Source organism: Macaca thibetana, chromosome 5 (genome assembly GCF_024542745.1).
Source record: "Macaca thibetana thibetana isolate TM-01 chromosome 5, ASM2454274v1, whole genome shotgun sequence".
In the NCBI taxonomy this organism is placed as follows: Eukaryota; Metazoa; Chordata; class Mammalia; order Primates; family Cercopithecidae; genus Macaca; species Macaca thibetana.
Window position 1 is genome coordinate 2,882,388 of NC_065582.1, and position 24,307 is coordinate 2,906,694.

Below are 24,307 nucleotides of genomic sequence, written 5' to 3' on the forward strand. Positions count from 1 at the left end.
AACCGCTTCCCTCTGTTCCTCATTTCTCTTCCCTTCTCCCTCTGTCTTACATACTGGGAAGTGTGCACAGCAGCCCCTGACCCAGTTTGCACTGAGGACACGGTCCGAGAGCAGCCACCTTCCAGAAAGCCCTGAGAGAGCCAGCCCCGGGCAGCAGCCACAAGCCGAGTGGATGGCCCTGGACCATGAGCCGGGGGCAGAGCGCCTTCCAGGCCCCTCCAGCCCCTTCCATGACCCCCTCTCCTCTCTCCTCCATGACCCATACAAGACACTCAGATGCCAGTCCCAGGAAAATCCACTTCCTCCAAGCACCGGGGCTCCAGGCTCCCAATCACCCTCTTCTCTTTCTTCATTATAAACAGTTGGCTTCAGGGATCCTGTCAGTCCGTTACCTGTCCACGTGATCCAGTGATTTGCCCCTGAGGATATGACAGCCCACAGATGTTTGTATACTGAAGGACATCTGGTGTTCTCATTCGTAATATGTGGGGCACGCTCCCTCTGAGCAGGGGATTTTATGGCACCGGAGTCTCTGATGTCTTCAAACTATTCAGTAGGAAATAAAACATAATGAAATAAATTAACTGATTTATATTTTTTAATCTTTGCCAAACGGAGAGGTAGGGTTCTAATTTCTAATTTTTTGTAACAAACTGAAATTCAAAAAGGTTAAGCAACTTACTCAGATATGTAGCTAACTCCATATTCCAAATATTATACATTTTGTACTTCATCACATAAGAATTTTCAGTAATATTCAGAATAATTAATTTTGAAAGCAAATGCAGAGTCTTTTCTATGTATGATGTTGGGACATAGGATCATCATACCTAAAATAGCAGGTGCTTCTCAGCTAGAAAGACCTGAGATTGGATCTCAGTCCACCTGTTCTGAGACTAAGGGAAAGGCCTGCAAGCGTTCTGAGAATCATTCTCGTCTGTGTGACGAGGGATATTATGAATGTTTACCTGAATGTCTGTATTTAAATAGCCCAACAAGTAGAAATAATCCTTCTTTACTGTTTCATACTTTTGAGAAGTAGAAAAATGGCCTATTATTTGGGAACTTATACGAGTTTTTAAAAACTGCTAAAAGATACTAACAACTATTATCATAAGTGCCTATTATGTCTTTATTTTTAAAATATATATCAATCGTAATGATAGAATAATTTCAAAAATCCCTCTTGGAAACCTAAAACATACCAGTCTGGTGTTAAGACAAAACAAATGGAATGTTCTCCCAAATAAGAAAAGTAACTTCTTCTTCTTGTGCAATCAAAATACAAAAATTGTTAAAAAAGAAAACTAACTTCATAGGTTTTCAAGTAGAATGCAAACCTAGTCGTAACGGCAAAGCGACTCCGAGTGCTTCAGGGTGACATGGAATCTTCCCTTTCAGCCTCTGTAAGGAAGTGCTAGAGACACGCAGTGGGCAGGTCCTTCATGACCGAAAACCGTGCCTGCAGCTTTGCTTCTTTTCCACCCGTCACCCAGTGGCAGCAATTTATGGAACTGTCCAACACATAGAACTTCTGAGCTATAAATAGAATTCACCAGAAGGAGCTTAACTATTTAAATGAAGATCACAATTCCCTCCCAGAGACTTCATACATTTAAAAACCCATTCCATATAGCACATTTAAAAAATTTCAGAGACAAGTGCCTCCCTATGTTGCCCAGGCTGGACTCGAGCTCCTGGGCTCAAGCCACCTCCTTGCCTCGAGGTTTTCAGTAGCTGGGACTGCAGGGATGTGCCCGGCTGCACGTATCTTCGAGCTCCTTCTATATGCACAATTTTTGCTGGCCATTAGAGAAGATACAAAATGATTAAGTAAAGGCAAGTTCCGGGAATTGACGTGGGATGGGAACACCAGCCCAGCACACAGTGCCGTCAGCCTGGAGTGGTGGTGTAGCAGCTCTCCTCTTTGGCAGTTTCACTGGCTGGCCTTTCAGTTACTGGCAGGCAACTGAGAGTGAGACCACATGTGCATAATTTTATTACATTATATTGTTACAGTAGTTCTATTTATTATTTTATTGTTAAACCTCATCCTAGGTATGTATGTAAGCAAGAAGATATAGTATGTATAGGCTTGGTACTGTCTGTCGTTTTAGGCATGCATGAAGGGTCTCGGTACCTACTCCCCGAGGATAAGAGGGATAACTAGATAAACAAGTAGCATGGGAGGGTTGAGGCAGGAGCATGGCTGCCTGGGGCACTTAGAAAAGGCTTTGTAGAAAATGACATTTGAGACAGTAAGAACATAGAGAGAGAGAATGGGAGGAAGGTATAATTCAGACAGAGAGAGCAATGTGAGCACAAAGGAAGCAGAAACGTGAAGGATGCTCTGAGCAACAGCAGCAGGTTTTCTAGTTGGATAGAGCAAGGAATACATGGTACAAGAGGCGTCATCGTGTTAGGCAGAGTGAGGGCCCCCATTTTTGTCCATGGGCCAGACCTGGAACCTGGAAAATGTTATGTTTCATAAAGGGAAGCAGAGTTGCTATAAGCTAACCCAAATATAGGGAGATTATTTAGGCAGCTTAGTATAATCAGGACGGTCCTTGTAAGTAGAAGAGGGAGGCAGAAGAGGCCAGAGAGATGCGATGTGAGAAGGACTGACCTGCACTGTTGGCTTTGACAATGGAAGAAGGGGCCCCAAGCCAGGGAATGCAGGCAGCCTGGGAGGAGCAGGAGAGGACCAGGAAATGGATTTCTTTTTCTCAGGACTCCAGAATGACAGGCAGCCCTGAGAACACCTTTATTTCAGCTCAGTGAGACCCACATCACATGTTTGAGCTACCGAACTCCAAGATCGTGATCCACATCACATGTCTGAGCTACAGAACTGCAAGATCACGATCTGTGTTGTTCTAAGCCAGGGTGTGTGGTCGTTTGTTGCAGCAGCCACGGGCAACTACCAGCGAAGAGAGTGGAAAGCTTTACTGGGCAAGATTGGGAGGGCTCAGGTGCATCGCAGCGACGTCTGGACTTTATTCTAAGAACGTCATGCGTGAACAGGGTATCACGCGATGGATTCTCTGCTTGGAAAGCTGAGTTTGCAGGCAGCGTGGAGAGTACCCTGGAGGAGAGTGAGGCTGGAGGCTGGAGGAGCACTGAGGGGGTTGTTGCAATGATAAAAGACACTGAGTTGGTGCTGTCGGTCTAGAGATAGAAATAGATCTAAAGACAGTCATAAAATAGGATGTCCAGCTGGTGCCACAGATGTCACATGCCTGTTTCATATGTCCAGTGTCAGAGCTGGAGGTTCAAGGAAAGTCTCAGTAGCCAATTTGAGGGCTGGCATAGGCCTATTTCTCAAAGCTCAGAAACTAAAACCAATTCAGTTTCTCTGAAACTCTGCCCAATTCGTCTCCTTTTCCAGGTTTTATTATTGATAGCGTTCAGATCATGTTTTTATTCATTCATGATTATGTTTTAAAATTCCTCCCAAGAGAAAAAAATCATGCAGAATAGCAAATCAAAAAAAGATTGGTTTGGTTGGGGCGCAGTGGCTCACGCCTGTAATCCCAGCACTTTGGGGAGCCCAGGCGGGTGAATCACAAGGTCAGGAGTTTGAAACCAGCCTGGCCAATATGGTGAAACTTCGTCTCTACTAAAAGTACAAAAATTAGCTGGGCATGGTGGTGGGTGCCTGTAATCTCAGCTACTCGGGAGGCTGAGGCAGGAGAATTGCTTGAACCTGGGAGGCAGAGGTTGCAGTGAGCCAAGATAGTGTCATTGCATTCCAGCCTGGGCAACTGAGAGAGAATCCATATCACCAAAAAAAAAAAAAAAAAAGAAAGAAAGAAAAAGAAAGAAAGAAAAGAAAAAAAGAGAATAGATTGGTTTGGCAAGGCAGTCTTCTGTAACTCCACAATATAACATAGATGGCTGGACTCGGAAACCTGGGGGTCCAGCCATTCTACATAGAACTCGGAGGATGCCCAGAGAATTTCCTGTGTGATCACTTTCTCAGTCACAGCCCAACTGGATTTGTATCAATACAACTAGATATCTAATTTATCTGAATAAACCCCATTCCTGAAAAGTATTTGGAAATAAGAAATCAACCTCTTTTATATTACTTGCTTTCACTCACTCACCCAGAAAAAAAAAAACAAAAACAAAAAAAAAAAAGGACAATGGCTAAAGGCCAGGCCTTCGCTTGCTGAGTGTGGGCGGTAGCACTTCCCTGCCATGCGCTTGCTGAGACTCGGGGAGGCCATGAGAGAGTGCGTTTTTAGAGGGTGTGTAATAGAGGCATGCACTAGGCACAGGAAAAGCACAGAGCCCAAAACTCAGACTGGAGAATTAGCAAAGGCTTCTTGGAGGAGATCGTTTTGAAGGTTGTATGGGAACTACCGAGACAGAAGGCAGGGCAGACCGAACGCAGAAGAACATAGAGAAAAACGGAGCAATATGACATTTGCATATCAGCCAATCCTGCCACCGAAAGTTCCCCCTCGGGAATCTGGCACTGTCTGTCCTCCTCCACCCCTCCCACTTCTCCCGCAGTGATCAACACAATGCTAAGAACCCAGTAAGCCCAGCTGAGACTTTCACCAGGACGGTAAACTGAGCACACATATTTATGGCCCTTCGCACTAAAAAAAAAAAAAAAAATTTAAACAACATTTTTAAAGTACAACATGGAGTCAATTAAGACAAAATAAAAATTGCAAGAACTTGCAAGATGACATCAGCAGGCTAAAGATTTTTTAAATTTCTGGAAGTGCCCACGGATCAGACCCATATAGCTCAGCACGTAAGAGGAAGGAGTACGGTTGCTCAAGCGAGACTGCGTGGGTTAGGACCTGGGCCTGCCACTCAGAGCTGTGTGACTTTAGACAACTTACCTAACCTCTCTATGCCTTAGTTTCCTCATCCGTACACTGGGAATAATAGGCCTATTTGCTAGGATTTTCATGAGGATTAAATACAATGATTCATCTAAACTGCTTTGAATAGTGTCTGCTACATTGTAAGCACTGGATCCATATTTTCTATTATTATTTTACATTAGTGAACAAGTCAGAACAGAGCGAGCTACCACTTAGAAAATGCTGGAGAAAGCTGCAGTGCAGAGGAGCTGTGCTAACTGAAACAGGCTTACAGATTTGAAGGGACAACTGCAGGTCAGCAGACACTTAAGGAACAGCAGTAACACAAACGAGAAGAACCACGGGAGAGAAACAGAACAATCCCACTGCAGGAAACACAGCTAATTGAGGGAAAAGAGGAGAACATTAAAATAATGCCAACAGTAAACTCAAAGAGATTCAACAAGAGGAGATCAGCTCTGCGAGACACACAAGAAAACCGTAATAGGCTTCTATAAAAAGAAGCAGGTAAATGACTTTTTAAAGATTATAGAAATTAAAGGATAAATACAAGTGTATGAAATAAAAGTAAAGGAAATGCCCCAAAGGAAAGAAGGGAACAAGAAAAATTTTAGAGTTTAGAATATCATTGCAAGGAAACACATCCAATAGGAATTAAAGAGAAAGAGAACAAAAATGATGGGAAGCAATAATCAGAGTAATAGTTGTAAAAAAGATATGCATATTGAGATAAAATGGGTTCACCAATCACCAAATAAGATGAAAATTTAATTCAACTTAGAGATCAAGAGTGTGAGATTAATTTTACAGAACAGAGCATAACCGCCATTAATCGTCAAAATTTAAAGTCACAAGAGCAGAAGCTGGAAGACGAAGAGGAGCCCAAAATCTCTTTGTTTACCGAGCAAGAGGACAAAGCACATTTCTAAATTCCACAGGTTAAAAATAAAGAGTTAAGTATATATTATATGATGTTATAAATATAGCTAATATATAAGCTTGAATTTTAAAAATGTTCTGTAAGAAACTAAGGAGGAAAGAATAAGAGCTAAATTTCCCATCTGTTACAGCATGTAGCTGATGTATATGCTGGTCAACCAGGAAACAAATGAAAGCATAATGTTGAATTAAAGCTTATAGCCACTAAAAAAATTAAAATTAAAAAAATGGTGAAAGGAATTACATCTATAGAAAGAAGGACTCGGAGATGGAAATGGAAAGAAATTTAGCATTTCAGTTTATAACCTTCTCCATGATTGAAATTGTTGATACTCTCCGTGAGGAACCGGTTTTAGAATAAACAAATATGCATGTGTCTAAACAGATGCTTCCAAATTGAATTGAAAATCCCTAGTATTACAAATTCCAGTTACGGTTGCAACGCGATAACACGGCCAGCCGTGTTTCTCTGTGGAGGACGAGATAGTAAATATCTTAGGCACTTTGGGCCAGGCTGTCTCTGAGAAGCCCGCAGTTCTGCTGTGCAATGCGCAATCAGCTGTTTAGAGAAAGCATCACAAGTGGGCACGAGTGTGTTCCAGTAAAATTTCATTTCTGGACACCGAACTTATATTTCCGATAATTTCTGTGTGTCAAGGAATATCATTCTTCTGATTTTCTTTCACTGATTGAAAAATGGAAAACCCAGTCTTAGTTCATGAGCTACACAAAATTAGGCAGTGGGCTGGGCCTGCCTCATGCACCTGTCTTGCTCTGAAGAGATGACAGGAGGGAGTCCTTTGCCTGCCCCGTGCGCTCCCCACATCCCTCCTCTGGGACTACGCCCTTTTCAGTGAGGAAAGTGTTCCCCAGACCTATGATGGGTCTGATGGACCACTTCTCTCCAGCAGCAGTGGAGTGACAGCAGCCTGCACCATCAGTAAGCGCCAGCCCCCTGCCCCAGTTCTTGATTTAGACGCATGAACAGGTCAGACCAGGAATTCCCGTGAGACAATCAGAAGAGAGGCACTCACTCCCTTTCTCCTGCTGGGGGTTGCTAAGCCATGAGGACAATGGAAGCCTACAGCTCCCGGCCACCACCTAAGCAATTATGAAGGATAACCTTCCAGAGAAGGATGATGTGATGGTTCATTTCATTTTATCATCTTGGCTGGGTCATGGTACCCAGGTTTTGGTGAAACACCAGTGTCGATGTTTCTGTGAAGGCATTTTTTAGATGTGATCAGCATTTAACCCAGTAGACTTTGAGTAAAGTACCTGACCCTCCATATTATAAGTAGGTGAACTTCATGCAATCAATCAAAGGCCTTAAAAAAAAAGACTGAGATCACCTAAGTCCAGTTAGGCTTTCTCCCACCACTCTGACTGATCTCCTACACCTAAGGAAGAAGGAATTCCATCTTCACACTGCCTTCAGACTCTAGCTACATTGACTCGTCCTGGGCTCCCAGTCTGCCATCCTGCCCTGTGAAATTCAATCCCCTCTCAATCTCTCTCTCTCTTTCTCTTTTCATATATATATGTGTGTGTATATATACACACACACACATATTCATCTATATTCATCTACACACACACACACACACACACACTCACAGTCCATCCTATTGCTTCTGTTTATCAGCCCAAAATCAAGAGCCAGGGGGAAAGGGTAATCCTGATGATAATTTTGAATTAGATCATATCATATCTGAATCTATCACTCTTAAATATCCCAACCGAAAAGCCCATAGATTTTCTTTTTAAGAAAAATAGCACTAGATTGATTCTATTACGAACAGTTGATGGATTCTTGACTGATACATAAGTAATTCAAGCCAAAAAATTGCTAATGGCATTTTATTTCTTCATATATATGCATACATATATATATATATATATATATATATATTTTTTTTTTTTTTTTTTTTTTTTGAGATGGAGTCTCGCTCGGTCATCCAGGCTGGAGTGCAGTGGCACCATCTCGGCTCACTACAGCCTCTGCCTCCTGGATTCAAGCAATTATCCTGCCTCAGCCTCCCAAGTAGCTGGGATTACAGGCGCCAGCCACCGTGGCCAGCTAATTTTTGTAGTTTTAGTAGAGACAGGGTTTCACCATGTTGGTCAGGCTGGTCTCGAACTCCTAGTCTCAAGTGATCCATTCGCCTCAGCCTCCCAAAGTGCTGGGATTACAGTGAGCTACTGTGCCTGGCCCATAATTACTTTTATTAATAAAACACTGAAGGTATGTAAGTGAGAAAATCATTCAAAGGGGCAAAAATAACATTCATATACACATACATCTATGTAAACACTGCTTCTATATTAAAAGCGGCCAGAAATTCCAACCGAACAGGACAGGTACCCCTAGGCTTTAATGCACCAGAATTGTTTCAATTCGTTGCTTTTCGTAAGAAAGATTTTATTTCCCCAGCTGATCAGAGAGCACACTTGGAGAAAAATCTGTTGATATTCCCCTTGCTGAGTCTTAAATAGCCCGAGTATGTGTGATATATCTTTTGTAGTGAGTACTTTAGAGGAAAAGCATTGCTTTTAAATCTCATGCATACCCCAAATGTAATGTGAAATAAATTCCACTGTGAATGAGCTCCCGCCATGTCTAAAAACTGAATTGTAATATGCAAGGTTTCTCTGAGACAGGCCATTTTTTTGTGTTCTTAAAAACAGCAAAGCTAAGAGAATTGATAAATTTTAAATCTCTCCAGCAGATTTCATGTAAAGCAACAAGTTTACATCTTTGTGCAATTTTAGCAGCAAAGACGTGAGTAATTCAACCTGAGGTTTCACAGGAACTCTATTCAGTCCAATTAAAAGGGCAGGGCGCCGCTTAACACAGGGAAGCTCTGGATAGTCATCATAACGATGCCTCGCTGGAGTTTTCATTCAGCGTCAGAGATGAACCTGGTTTCAGAGGGTGGTCTCTGAAGGTGACCACCTTGTTTCCAGCACACTCTAAAATTAGAGTGGTAATTAAAAGCTGCAAATCAACCAAACCTGTCTGGCTGCTGACCGCTGCCAAATCAAAGCACCGGTGTTTCCTCTGTGACCCTCTCATCCCTCAGTGTTGAGGGTCTCTTTTGAACTCAGCAGAGCATATCCCCTTTCCTCAGATCCTTCTCAAACCCACAGGAATAAAATGAGAATGGCAGTGTCAGCTCTCATTTGTTGAGCAAATACTCCACGCTGGCTTTTCCTACATGATCTCCCTGTATTCACATCATAACCTCAGGAGTGGAGTCTTATTTCCAATTTAAAGATAGAGAGGCTGGAGGTCAGCAAGGTCGGTGAAGTGGACTAAGCTCACAAAGCTCTTAAACAAGGGAGCCAAGTTCAAACCCAGAGCTGTCAGCTCGCCATGCCTGTTCTTCCCACCGCTCCATGCTTGCCTGAAAAACTGCCTCTGGGGCCTAAGGTTGAAGCTGGGAAGGAGCACATCATCACAAAGACACAGGGGCTCTGGCTTGCTGTCTTCCTCCACACCTCAGATCACTCCCTGAAATACTGAAGTTTATTCAATAACCCGAAGAAAAGCCTTCCCAGAGGCACTTCAGTTCAACTGACTGAAGATAAGAAAGGCCTCCACAGCCAAGCTACTCTTAACTCACCCGCAGAGGCCACCCATCCACCTTTAACACGGTTCCATGACTGAACCGAATGTGGCCCAAGGGACATCCATGTTCATAGATAAAACTTGCAAATATTGGCGCCTCAGTAACAGTCACACAGGCTGCTATGCATGCCAAATATGAATGGAAATATGCAAAATAAATAGATGAACATACAAATTATTTTTCAGGAAAAAAATCATTTGCAGGTGCAAATGCAAACTGAGACTGTACAGGCATGGACTGTGCAAGTAAGGTGTCAGGACATCCACATGTCATCTCTTCAGCACCAAGAATTTCAGATATGTGAAATTCTCTTAATATGTGTGTGAATATTTTATGTGTGTGTTACCTTTCTTAAAATTTCTTAAAATTCTTAAAATTATCTATGAAAAGCAGATTACAGCAGGAATTAACTTCCTCTCAAATGTGCAAGCTTTCCTGAAATATTGAACCTTATTCTCAGTGCCCAATGAGTTAGGAATGGGGTAACCTGTGTCATTGCTTCTTAAGAGTTTTTCCCCTTTAAAATGATTTTATTGGCTTCCAAAAAACATTTATTTGAATAATTCAATTTTATAGGTTCTTCTATTTTCCTTTCCAAGGTCTTATCAGTGACACGCCATTGACACTGACTGGGTGGTTTTAATGTTTAAAATGACTGGAGAACAATGCATTACGATGTTAAATTCCACTGTTTTAACCATGTGTATTTTCTTTCTAATTGTGGCAAAATACGCAAAACATAAAATTTACCATCCTAAACATTTTGAAGTGCACATTCAGTGGTATTAAGTACATCCACATAGTACCTAATCACCACCATTCATCTCCAGAACTTTCTCTTCTTCCCCAACTGAAACTCTATACCCATTAAACACTAACTCCCATCCAGCCTCCCCTCATTCCCTGAGAGCCACCATTGCACTCTCCGTCTCTATGAATCTGCCTACTCTAGGAGCTTCATATCATTGGAATCACGCTGTATGTGTCCTTTTGTGACTGTCTTATTTCACCTAGCATAAGGTCCTCAAGGTTCACCCATGTTGTAGCATATCACAGAATTTCATTCTTTTTAAAGCTGAATAATATTACATTGTATTTATATAGCACATTTTGTTGATCCATTCATTTGTCAATGGACACTCAGGTTGCTTCCACCTTTTGGCATCATGAATAATGCTTCTGTGAACACGGATGTATAAATCTCAAGACCTTGCTTTCAATTTTTTTAGGAAGATACAAAGAAGTGGAATTGCTAGACCACATGGCAGTTCTATTTTACGGAACTGCCACACTGTTTTCCACAGAAGCCACACCATTTTGTACTCCCACCAACAATGCACAAGTATTCAAATTCTCCACATCCCTACCAAAAACTTATTTTCTGTATTGTTGCTATTGTTGTTTTTAATAGTAGGCATCCTAATGGGTGTGACGTGGTATCTCATTGTGGTTTTGATCCACATTTCTCTAATGATTAGGGATGCTGAGCATCTTTTTAGTGTGCTTATTGGCCATTTGTATATCTTCTTTAGGGAAATGTTTATTTGAGCACTTTGCCCATTTTTAAAATCAGGTTGGTTGTTTTTATGTTGTTGTGGAGTTGTAAGAGTTCTGTATATAGTCAGGATATTAACCCCTTATCAGATATATGATTTACAAATATTTTCTTCCACTCTCTGGGTGGCCTTTTTATTGGCTAGTGTTCTTGAATGCACACAAGTTTTTAGTTTTGATGTACTCCAACAACAGTCATGTGCCACATGATGACATTTGCCTTGATTGACTTCAGCTGGGACCATGTGCATTGATCAACTCAAATGTTTTGCTGCTCTGCACATGTCCACAAACAACCATAAAAGCACTACAAGTATTCATTTAGGGGTTACAAATACATTTTAGCAAGTAGGCAAATTCACAAAAATCAAATCCACAAATAATGATAATCTACTCTACATATATACATACACATATATACACACACATATAACATCTACACACACACATTTTACTTTACTTCAGGGATCTTTGTCTTTCTGGCATCCATTGAGATAGGAAGAATGTAATGTGCAGAAACCGTAGAGAATAAAGAGGAGCATGCTCAGGCTGGATCCCCCTGTCAGGGCCTTCGATATTATTTATTTGGACCTGCTCTCCCCAGACTAATTTGCTCTCTCTCATCCATAGACATCATTTCAGGAAGCATGGAGGAAAATAGATGTGTATTCTAACTCAGAAATTATATTCTGCATGGTTGTTTGGTCCAAATCACTGAATTTTCCAAAGAGAGGTCAGGTTAAATCAAGTCTCTAGGCCATTTAACAAATTCTACCTATTGTGGAGGTGGATGCACCTGACTAGCAAAACTCAATGTCCTTAAGCATTCACAACACATCCTTCTGATTCTTTGGCTGGTTACCACGAAGCTTACAATAGGATGAGACTGTCTGAACAAGGACTATGACATCTGGCCAGTGTGGCCATAAAGTATTTCACTGGAAATTAGCGGGAATGTTGTGTGGCTATGCTCATTTCTTTTGAACTGCACTAATCTCGGTGCACAAATGAGGCCCAGCAATGCTGAACTTCTCAGCAAGACTGAGATCCCAGTGTCTGAGCACTGAAGGCTGAAGGCAGACTTCGGCCTACAATGCATCCAGGTAAAAAAGGGTCTCTTGGAGGCTCCCGGCTCTTCCAGTTGATTTCTCCTGTTGAGACTCTCTCACGCCTTTTGAAGCAAATGAGTTGATTTTAGTTAAAATTAAAATAGGTTTTTATGTTTGTTTTATATCCTATTTCTAGCATTTACAATGAATGCTGTGTATCTTTATGTATGTTTGCACATCTTTGTGTCAAAAAATACAAATTATATTCATACTGCTTTTCCATTTTTCTTTATTCCATGTGTAAATCATAGAACTATCTCACTACTTTCTTTGAGGCTTGTGATTTCTCCCAGGGAAATAGACTGTGCCAAGTCTACCCTCTGGAACATACCTACACGTTCTGCACTCATATCCCGGAACCCAAAGTAAAATTTTTAAAAAAGTTACCATACAAGGATTCTACATATTCTGTTTTTGTAATCTACCTGCCTAGGCCTGAAAAGATGATGTTCTGAATGAGGATGTAGAGGGGAATACACTTGGTGTATTCGCTGCAGAGAATAGTTTTGTATGACTTTCTAGTATGATCTTGGGCATGTGACAAAAATTATTTGAACTTAAGTCTTAGTACCTGGAAAAGGACAACAATGTTTACCCCACAGGATTGGACAATTAAATGAGGATTTTCCTGCCCACTGATACTGACAAGTGCTGCACTATTCAAGTGTCCACTATTCAGGTGAGTGGACAATTCATATGTAATTTATGGGATTTTCAAGTGTCATTTCCACGCCAGGATTTTTGCCTCACCTGTAGTTACTAAGAAACTTGGTTAGATGTAACTCTACTGTAAGCCTTCGAAAGACAGTAAGTCTAGAGTCTTCAGAAGATCTCCTTGGGCTATTTGTAAGTCAGACTCAGGATGACACACAACTAACTATGGAGACTTGTCCCATATCACTCAAGTGTATGTTTGCTAATAAAAGCTATGATTGGGGCAGAATGGCAAGGGAGAGCAACAGAGTCCCAAAAGGAACTGTCAACAGGCCTTCCAGCAGGACTTTCATTTCTACTTACAAAACAACAACCAAAGATAATTTTTGACAACTCAGCTTAATGGTTCATGTCAACATCTGGTTCTGACAACAACCAGAAATATTACTTCAAGGGTTCCTAAGCACCACATTTCCCAGTTTTATATTCACTATTTAGAATAACTCTTTGGGCCGGGCGCGGTGGCTCAAGCCTGTAATCCCAGCACTTTGGGAGGCCGAGACGGGCGGATCACAAGGTCAGGAGATCGAGACCATCCTGGCTAACCCAGTGAAACCCCGTCTCTACTAAAAAAATACAAAAAACTAGCCGGGCGAGGTGGCGGGCGCCTGTAGTCCCAGCTACTCCGGAGGCTGAGGCAGGAGAATGGCATAAACCCGGGAGGCGGAGCTTGCGGTGAGCTGAAATCCGGCCACTGCACTCCAGCCTGGGTGACAGAGCGAGACTCCGTCTCAAAAAAAAAAAAAAAAAAAGAATAACTCTTTGGAACAATTTTTAGGTATTATAAAATAGTTTTTAAAGATGATTGATCTTATCCATAATCAAAAGAGGTAAAATATCATTAAAATGAGTAGGACTACATTAATATGCAGAGGTAGATTGTCATTGTAGATGCTTTAAGTTCAAGGAAAGTCAATGAGTAATGAATAATTCTAACTTTTATTTGATTATTTTCATTTACAGTTCTGGCACTGACACTTATATTTAAAAAAGATTTTAATTTTATGGAAAGATTGAACATCTCTAAAATAACTTAAAAAAGAAAACAAGAAGAAAGAAATAGACTGTAACTTCAGGTCTTCTTGTGGGCTGGATTGTGTCCCAGTCAAAAAGATAAATGTTCAAGTCTTAGCCTCCTCTCCTTGTGAACATGACCTTATTTGCAAGTAAGGTCTCTGCAGATGTAATCAAGCCAAGATGAGGTCATACTGGATGAGGGTGGCCCTAATCTGACTGGAGTCTCATAAGAAAAGGGAAATTTGAATACAGACACACAGGGAAGAAGACCTAATGGAAGCAGAGATTGGTGCAATGTATCTATAAGCCAAGGAACAGCAAGGATTGCTGACAACCGTCAAAGGCCAGGAGAAGCAGGGAAGGGTCCTCCCCCAGTGTCTACACAGAGAATGTGGACCTGCCCTCAAAGGTGTAAGCCACCTAGTTTGTGGTAATTTGTTATGGCAACCCTAGGAAACTAATAGAGTTGCCTTCTCTGGAAATGTTATTGGTTGCACAGTGCTTTGTCTCTTCCATTCCAGAGGATAATTCTGCAATTGAATGTAGTAAGAAAACATCTGTATAATTTTCTCATTTTATAGATAAGGAAACTGAGATCTAAAGACATTATTTATAGTAGATCACAGAGATGAAATGGGAAGAGTCAGAAAAATAGCACAATCTCTTGACTATTTGTCTTGTGCTTTTTTTCAATGCACACTCTTGCAAAGGAATTTAGAACTAATGGTTGATAAAACAAACAAATATGAAATTCTTTATCATCTTTTCAAACTACAGTCACAGATTTAGCCATAATCAGAAAGCACATAGAAGGCTACAGGAACGCATCTCACTGTTCCAAATGCAGCTTGCTTTGTTTTGCTTGGTTCCCAAAGTGTTTTTTAAATATAACTACCATATTGTTTATTGCTATCATAATATTTGCAACTTGATTCAGACTTGCATCATTTAATTCATGACTCTAACAAGTGAAGCATTTTCCAACTCCTTTTCCCCAATGTCCCCCTCACACATGTACACATAGGTACACATATAAACCTATATCAGTGTAGACACCTTGATTGGACTATTAGATACGTATGAAAAATCCATACATTAATATATTTTCCAGTGACTAAGATCTGTTTTATGAGATCTGTGTCCAGTGTGCAAATAATAATAACAGAAAACTCAGCCCCAGAGATCAGAGGTGGGGAGAGCATGTTACCCCTACCGATGGTGAAAAGCACCACTCCCCTCACATCAAAGACAGGCATTTCAGAGCTTGTGATTTTATTATTTTTAATTAAACAAAACATCTGATTTTACAAGGCTGATCAGATATAAAATTTGGGCTATTTTATTAAAATTTTAAATTAAGATATAGAACTACTAAACCCACAGGTTAAAATTCATAGAGTAAATACTCTCATTCACTTTTTACTAGTTATCTAATAATAATCAGAAATTTACTTTCAGAGTTCCAGGGCATGACATTGAATGTTCTTAAAAATTACCATCTACATGTATAGTTCCTGCTGCTTTTTGATAAATTAATTTTATTTGCAAACTGTGGTTATCTGAAAAGAAATTTCATCAAACCTATTATACATTGCTTTACTTTTTAGTCACCAATATTCATGAAAATGTAGTACCATTTTTGCTCTCTGGTACTGCATATATGGTGGGTCTTATTTTGCCATTAAGTTTATTATGCTTTATTGTTATGTATGTACCAATATTTACGGATTCACTGACAACATGTTTCTAGCCATGAAATTTTATAGCAGTTTTTCAGTTTTTGCATATTATTACTGTATAATCAGATTTAATGAATGCTCTGGTTTGAATAAACACACATATTTATGTATAAAAGTATATATATGTATATGAATATATATTCATATATATTTATTAATATTATGTTATTCTACTTTAAAACTACTTTAATATCACTGTAATGCATGTATAATGAAAGGTCCTTAATATTTCTTCAGAAAATTTTCCTTCTGTAATTAAGAAATATCTTATACTTCAGCTAGTCTTAGCCACTGGTAAATTGAGACTCCGAATAGCCTACAGCTTTGCTAGTATGGTGGCCATAAACCACATGTGGCTATCTAAACTTAAATGAATTAAAACTAAATAAAAATGAAAATTCAGCTCCTCAGTTGCACCAACTACATTTCTAGTATTCAGTGGCCACATGTAGCTGGTCATGACTTTATTAGATTTTGCAGATATAAACGGTGATCATCTCTGCGCAAACGCAAGTGGGTAGCACTGGTCTCCAACATTAAATGCTAGAACTAAAAGTTTTTTTAAAAATAGCTTTTTCAAGAAGCATAGGAATACGGCCAACTTATGTATTCCAAAAAACAGGTTTTTAAGACTTTGTACAACAAATGTCAAAAGAAAAGGAAAAATGAAGGATCTATGTATTTTTGCATAAAGTACTAAATATCCGGATGTCCTACACCAAATTCCTTCTGTTGTCTGTTGTCCCAAGAATTGGCATGTTTTCTACCACACACCTAGCCTGGGTGAAATTTCCCTGTCTTGTCATTCATAATTTCTAGTTTTCACTTTTACTATGACTGTTAGATAAGAAAAAATGACCAAAGCATGCCATTGGTCTTTAATAATTATTTAATCACATGTCACATACATTGCTCAGGGGTCAGTGCTCAGACATCATAGAGAAGACTGGCAGCTGCCCAGGAGCCTCTGCCTAACAAACAAAATAATAGTTTCAAAGATACAGGGGTGCCCCAGCCAACAACAGGAAGAAAGGTTTTCTTATTTTTCAACATAGATTAGTGTGGGAAAGGTGTGTGCTACTAGGAAAGAATTTGACTTCAATAATGCAAGGAGCCTGTCAAAAACCCACAGCAGCATCCCAGGGCGTCTGGCAGCAGAGACGCAGTCTGTCTGGCAGTGGAGACACTACTCCCATCTCTTTTTCCAGTCATCAAAATGAAGAGTTTCATTTCACTATTTTTCAACAGACAGTTCTTTCTCACAACAAAATTAAAGCAGCGTATAGAATATATTCAAACTGTAAACATTATGAAAATTACATTAATTTAAGATGACACACTATGAAATGCCTAAATATTATAGGAGTGCTCATTTAACTATTACACACCCACCTACCATGGAAGAATTCTGGTGTTCACTGTTGCACAAGTAAAGATAAGCACAACTGATAAAAAAATAAGGAAAAGAAGAAGGATTCGATGAGTGTCAAGTACTCATACCTTTTGTTGTCTGTTGCCACTTTCTTTTTAATATCCTTTGGTTTTCTTGACTTCTTCAGCTACTTTGTCTGGAAAACTCAGGATAGGAAAAGAAAAATGAGCAAGATAAATAAAAAGAAAGTGCACGTCAAACACTGCATGTTCTCACTCATAAATGGGAGTTGAACAATGAGAACACATGGACACAGGGAGGGGAACATCACACACCAGGGCCTGTCTGGGGGTGGGGACTAAGGGAGGGATAGCATTAAGAGAAACACCTAATGTAGATGACGGGTTGATGGGTGCAGCAAACCACCACGGCACGTGTATACCTGTGTAACAAACCTGCACGTTCTGCATATGTATCCTAGAACTTCAAGTATAATTTTAATTTTTTTAAAAAAAGAACATGTGTGTATGTAGTTGATTGTAGTGTAAATTTTATGTAATGAATAAATTGTATATTTGTGTATTAGTATTTTACCATATCTCCAGTATCATGCTATGCCCTAAAAGAGACCTTGGTTTCAGCAAGGTAAATCTAACTGCAGTGGGTATATATGTGGCATGCCTTAAATAACTTCTGGAATATAGTAGAGTGTTACTTAACTAATTAGAACATAATTATATAACAAAAAGTGTATGTAGTGCCAGGTTGTCTAGTATAGACATGTCTTTATCATGTAATAATGGTTCAATTATAGTTCAGAGAAGGGAGAATGCTGCAATTAGCCGAATTCACCTTGATGAAGGAAATGGAATTAATTTGGCCTTGATGAATTATTCAAATACATAGGGGAAGAAAGGAAGAAGAATGGTCCTCCTAGGGCTACAAAAAAACTGAATCAAAAATGAGCATCTGAGTTCAGAAGGCAGTTCAGGCTTGACTGAACAGAATTTTGCACATGCACTGTACTGTTATGAAAAGTCAGGGTGCAAAGATCAGATAGAGGCCCATATTAAGTACTCAAAAATGCCTTAAAAGGCAGGCAAAACTTTCCGAGTTAAATGGCAGATTAGACATACTCCCTTGCCCCCTGTTTGCCCTAAGCCTCCATGAAATAAAGCCTAAAAGTACAACCCAGGCTCTCAAAGACAATGGTGTGGAGAGGGTCAATAGCAACGAACGAGTGATTTCAACAGATTTCTCTCCTTTTTTTTTTTTTAATTTTTTTAATTTTTTTCCAGTGGATAGCATTGCACGCTACAGAGAAATCTTTCGTGAAAGGAGTCGATAGATGCAGCAAACTTCCTTGTTTTCTTACTTGAAGATTTCAACAGATTTCTGAAGGTCAGCCAGGAGGGCCTGCGCTGCGGGGCCACACCATTGAGGAGCTGCAGAGAAGGCCAGAGCCGCCCAGCCACGAGGTCAGGAAGGGCTCTCGGCTCCGAGTCAGAAGGCATTGCCGAGGGCTGAGTTGAGGCAGACGTGTTGCTGAAGAGAGAAACAGTGACTGAATCAGCACTTACATCCCCCAGTCCTTATCCAAATGGAAAGCAAATAACAGTTGATATTTCCCCAGTGCCAAACCCCAGAGGTTCTTCCCCAAGAAACTGAAGGGAATGCTGGGGAAAGCTGGTGCTCCTAACCTGGAAGGTGGCATTCCAAATTAAATATTTGTTGTTGGTGGTGGTGGTGTTACTATTTGAGGGACTTGCATCTCACAGCTAGCTCTTTACCCACTGCCTGTAAAGACAGTCCTAAGCAGCGCCGTGTGCCGACCTCGCAGCAAATGAAGCGCACACCCAATCCCCCGTCATTCATCCTCCATTCTGTTTTGAGCAGGTGTGCAGAACTGCCTCTGAGGGCCTCAGCAACATTTCTGCTTCTTTTGATTGCAAAGACGAGGCGCCTGGAAACGTTTCCTAGACTGACTCCACGGGAGGCACCTGCACGATCGCTGGACGGCGGAAGAGCGGCTGCTGACCCTGCGCATGCGCCCTGCGCCACCCCTGCACCGCAGGAGAGACCCTCTGGGCCCGACGCACCACCGTGCTTCCCATGGTTTTGTGGTTTCCGGTTCCCTTGGTTCAATTACCTCCAGCGAACACATACCCAGAGTTGTTTCTCTTCCTGAATGAAATGCGACTCATTCGGCACATATATTAAGAGAAACTCAGCGAATAAAAACCAAATTTCAAAATATCAATATGGAAGAATACCTGGCACTGGACAAAAGAGAGAATTTAGAGAAGAGACAGTCGTGGGAAAAAAATAACTAAAAAGTTTAATTACTATGCTTCCACAAATTTTAAAATATGGTAAATCCATGAAACACAAACAAGATATTATAGAAAAAATTAGAGAACAAAGAATCGCTCTAATAATGAAATACAATATCTGAAATAAATGACTCCATGCAAAGATTTAGAAACAGCCATGAGGAAATCTAAAACAAAAAGATGAAACGTTAATGAGATTGGAAAATATAAAAGATAGCAAGAAATTTAAGGACATGAAATTATCAAATAAATGATAAAAGGAATGGGTGCAGTTGTGTGCACCTGTAATCCCAGCTACTTGGGAGGCTGAGGCAGGAGGACTGCTTGAGCCTAGGAGTTAAGGCCAGCCTGGGCAACATACCAGGAGACTGTCTCAAAAAAAAAAAAAAAAAAAAATAGAAGGATATTAGAAAATGTCCAAGAACTAAAGAAATACATAAATATTTTAACTGAAAGAGGAAACTGATTCCTCAGCACATTTTTTTAAATTCACCTTTTGATTTTTAAAAAAAGTATCTTCATCTAATTATTGATCAGCTAGACATAAAGAATCATGATGTGATAACAGGGCATAAAATACAGTGTTTGTTTTGTAAAAGAATTTTCTTGAAGTAGAGATAGATTGTGTTATACAGTCGACCATCAAAATATTTAAGCAAAATGAATTTATGCAAGATATAGAACTCTTTTCTACGTTGTTCATTAAGACATGGAATGGTTTCAATGTTTTCAAAACATCAAAATATACTCTTTAGTGGAAGATAAAATGATTTATAATTAAGGCTTAAGAACAAACTCAATCTGTTGCTTTTTACTTATTAGTGAAATGAAGCGTATTATTTAGAACAGTTTCAGTGAACCAAAGGCAGAGGAAAAATATTCTTTACCAGTTTTGAGAGTCAGCTGCTAGGGAGAGAGACTTTCTGTTGTGGATGGTGCACAAGGTTCCTCCCACATGCCAATTCCACACTATTTGTTGTGACAGTTTGGAAGGCTTTGCTGAGAAGAATTTTAAGGTTTAGTCCTGGCTTGGTGGGAAAGGGTCATTACGGATTAGCAATTTCTCCTTTGTGCTATTATATAAGTCCATTTTCACCCTGCTGATAAAAACATACCTGAGACTGGGAAGAAAAAGATATTTAGTGGACTTACTGTTCCATGTGGCTGAAGAAGCTTCACAATCATAGTGAAAGGCAAGGAGGAGCAAGTCACATCTTACATGGATAGTGGCAGGCAAAGAGAGAGCTTGTGCAGGGAAACTCCCATTATTAAAACCATCAGCTCTTATGATACTTATTTACTATCATGAGAACAGCATGAAAAAGATCTGCCCCCATTACCCCCACCAGGTACCTCCCACAATACGTGAGAATTCAAGATGAGATTTGGGTGAGGACACAGCCAAACCATATCAGTTATAGAAAAGGAAATCACTGCATATATTGGCCATCTTGCCTTTAACCATTTTGGTATATGCTGTTCTCAAAATTTCTTCCATATTCTCACCTCAGGCTTGTTGCTAACATAATGAGAAAGTAGCATTGGAAACATATGTATATTGTCTTTATGTCATTTTTTCAGAATGATTTAGAACTTTTGAGTGTAGGTTCCAGGCAACATGGACCTCATCCATTAAGCCAAACAAAACAAAAGCCTTGAATGCATATTCCTGGTGCTTTGCTAAGTAATAGGGATACCAGTATGAATCAAACATAATCCTTATCCTTAGGAAGGTGGCAGTCTAGTGTTAGAGAGATATAAATAAATTTAAAGTGAGAATGCAATGTGAGAAATATTTCCATATTTAGCAGAGAGGTACTAAACAGTACAGAATAATCTTGTCTGACAGTTGTGAGTATGGGTGAAAGAGGTATGTGGAATGGATTAAAAAAAAAAAAGAATGAGAAATTAGCCAGAAAACCCAGGTTGGTTCAGACTGTGGAACACCTATTCTCTGCTAGAGGTTTGGGGCTTTCTCAAACAATGATATGGAATTTTGAAATTATACAGTCCCTTTGAGTCCTGGTTCATGGGTGCTGGCTTCCAAAGCAACCAAGGAGCTGACCACCTGTACGGTCTCAGGGACAGTAAACAGAGTGTCATCTTGTGCATTCCAGGGATGCTCTAGGTATCTGTTTCTCCAGTTCATAATCCATCCGGTAAAGTTGCTTTTAACAGGTCCCTGAAAGACTTGTAAGGTTTTATTTTTCACTTGATCTTGACCACCTAAACATGATCTTCCATTCCTCCCATAACCTCTCCCCTCAGCCCACACCACCCCATAAGAATGACCCTTAATATCCATTATTCCCCGTACATTTATTCTTCACTGTCACCAAGACCAGTCTCTCATCACCTCCACTATGTCTGTGCAATCTGGATTACACGTAATCACATCACTCCCTTAGTCATATTCGTATCTTTCTGTCCCTTTTCCTCTGTACCATTCACCAAGTGAAACCACAACCTTGGGCCAACCCAAGAACCCTGCTTCTGTTTCTTCGCTGTGCTGTGGAGGAAATCGCACAAACAGGCACGGGTCAGGGATGCACTGGCCTAAGATCGTGCTTTTCCTGACAGTCAGTGGTTAAATATGCAGAATTTTTTAAAGCCACTTCTTAAACCACCAGTGGGTTGTTATGAACCATGTTTGCACCAACAAAATTAGTGTTTGCACCAACAAAATTAGCAAACACTCCAAATCAGAGCATTTGACATTTTCCCCCAAAATGCTGATTTACTAGCTTGCCACTGTCATTTTCTGTTCTCCAAACACACCCAGGCTCCCGTCACTACCAGGAGATCTTTCCTAGTTTCATTATCCTCCATTCTCTCCATTCCCTATGATGCTGGTTTTTCAAAACTTCACTCTCCTCAAAGCTCTCGTTCTACCTCCTCCACTCTCCTCACACTTTACAAGGAAAATCAATACATCAGCCAAAATGTTCTCTGCATTCTGCCACTCCTCTCACATGGCAGTTCCTCCCATTCCTCCATTCTTATTTTTCACCCTTCCTCCTTGTTACAAAGTTGTCCCTTTCTGCCTGGACAGAATTGCCACCTACTGTCTATTGCTTTCTACCTCTGTGACCTTAGACAAGTGCCTCAACCTCTCTTTGCCTGTTCAACTGTCAATCTCTTTTTTAGCCTGTGTATAGACTAGTTTATTGTTGTTTCCTTATAAACACTCTAAAATATCTCTCATTTTAAACAATGTCCCTTGGCTTCCTGTATCCCTCCAACAATTCCACACCCCTCTCCCTAGGACAAGCTGGCCTTTGTGAAGGCCGTCTTTCCACCCATGGCCTTGCCCGCTCTCCTCTGGTAGCTCAGGAGCCTGATTCAGAATTGCCACCTACTGTCTATTGCTTTCTACCTCTGTGACCTTAGACAAGTGCCTCAACCTCTCTTTGCCTCAGTTTCCTCATCTGACAACTAGGGAATATAATAATACTTAACCTAATGGAGGAGTTGATATAGCAAACATACAAAGCCTCGTGAAGGGAATCAGTCTCTTTATAAGAGAGGCCCCACCTGACCCCTGACACCACATGAGGACACAGGAGGTGGCGACGTCTCTGAACCGGGAAGGGGACCGTTATCAAACACTGAATCTGCAGCATCTTGATCTCAAACTTCTCAGCTTCCAGAACTGTGAGAAATAAGCTGCTGTTGTTTATAAGCCACCCAGTTTGTGGCAGTGTGTTATATCAGTCGGAAGGGGCTAAGACACGGATGAACACAATTTTTTTTTTTTTTTTTTGACGGAGTCTTGCTCTGTTGCCAGGCTGGAGTGCGGTGGCATGATCTCGGTTCACTGCAACCTCCTGGAGTAAAGCCATTCTCCTGCCTCAGTCTCCTGAGTAGCTGGGATTACAGGCGCCGAAACCACGCCCAGCTAATTTTTCTATTTTTAGTAGAGACGGGGTTTCACCATGTTGGCCAGGATCATCTCAATCTCTTGACCTCATGATCTGCCTGTCTCAGTCTCCTAAAGTGCTGGGATTACAGGTGTGAACCACTGCACCAGGCCAAATACACATTTCTAAGACAAATTATGCTAAGTAGCGGGCCTCTCTGGTGTCATGTAAGAAAAAAAGCTGAAACCCTTGCAGAAGCTGCTTCTGCAGAAGTAGCTTCCTCGTTATGTACTGGCTAAAAACTTCTGATGCTCCTGGTTAGAGCAACCGACCACACCAGTCTAACAATAGGTGATATCACACTGTCTCCAGTGAGACTGTGAAGCGAACGATGGGCATCATAATGGGGTCTTGTCACATCCCTCTCTAAAGTGAATCATCCTTCTCCACAGTGAACCATTCATCTCCCCCTTCTCTTGACAAACCTGCGTAAGCCTGACAGATCTCCGTGGAGATATCGCTTCCTCCGAGAGGCCTTCTCACCTCCAACAAGCCCGGTAAGTTCCGCCGCTGAGCCCTGCAGCACTCTGCAGTAGCGTCTTCACATTTTATTAAAATTGTTGATGTACGTATCTTTCTCTCTCTTACAAAACTGTAAGTTCCTTAAGAACAAGGACTGGTTGTTCATCACCATTTCACTCCCCTGCGTCCGGTATAAAATAGGTGCTAAATGAGTAATCTTGGAATCAGTGGAAGGGAACAAACCTAATCACAGCTCATATGGGAAACTGGCGACTTTATTCACATTGAATAAATATTTTGAGTGCTTATGATGTGAAAGCAAATGTGTTCTGATCTAGAAATACAAAGTGAAATGAGTGCAAGACTCATGTTGTTTCTGTGAATCCACATTCTAGTTAGGTCGATAGATACACAGCACAGGTGATTATCATAGAACGGGGCAAACCCCACTTCCGGGGTGAAAGCTGACTGGTCAGAGCAATCTGGGTAATGCCATCCTCTTGTTCTTAACGTTAATCCAGTTATCCAGGCCTTGCTTAAGCAGTTTTGACAATGCCCTGGTCAGACTTTGTTCTAGAAATGAGCACATAGTTCAGGACCAGTGAGACACAAGAGAAGGTTTGCTATGATTTCTGGAAAATTAACTCTCACTCTTTTAGAGCTTACCCC

General features: G+C 40.7%; 1 long non-coding RNA gene across 2 annotated transcripts in view; it reads left to right on the forward strand.

The window, feature by feature from the left end:
• Nucleotides 1-23,590: 23,590 nt before the first annotated feature.
• Nucleotides 23,591-24,307, forward strand: part of LOC126954502 (uncharacterized) — a 34,465-nt gene continuing 33,748 nt past the window's right edge. For both annotated transcript variants that reach the window (XR_007725619.1, XR_007725620.1), the window contains exon 1: nt 23,591-23,673. This is a non-coding gene — a long non-coding RNA (uncharacterized LOC126954502). The remainder of the gene's footprint in view (nt 23,674-24,307) is intronic.